Source organism: Arachis duranensis, chromosome 4 (genome assembly GCF_000817695.3).
Source record: "Arachis duranensis cultivar V14167 chromosome 4, aradu.V14167.gnm2.J7QH, whole genome shotgun sequence".
Taxonomy (NCBI): domain Eukaryota; kingdom Viridiplantae; phylum Streptophyta; class Magnoliopsida; order Fabales; family Fabaceae; genus Arachis; species Arachis duranensis.
Window position 1 is genome coordinate 59,725,132 of NC_029775.3, and position 364 is coordinate 59,725,495.

Genomic DNA, 364 nt, shown 5'->3' on the forward strand with positions numbered 1-364 from the left:
TGCTCCTGCTCATATGAAAGAGAAGAGAACAAGAAAATATGGAATCCTCTATGTCACAGTATAGAGATTCCTTGAGGTGTCAGAGGAAAAGAAAAATAGAAGGAGGAGGTAGAAGAATTTGAACTTATCAAGAGGGATAGAGTTCGAATTGTTCATTGAGGAGGAGTGTTAGTCCACAAATAGAACGATGTGAGAAGAGGGGAAGAATTTTCGAAAATAAAGTAAAAGATTTTGAAACAGTTAAAAGAAATTTTGAAAATTTGATTGATGTTTTTCGAAAACTAAGATTGAGAAAGAAATAAAGTGATTTTTGAAAATGATTTTGAAATTAGAAATCAAAAAGATATGATTGAAAACTATTTTG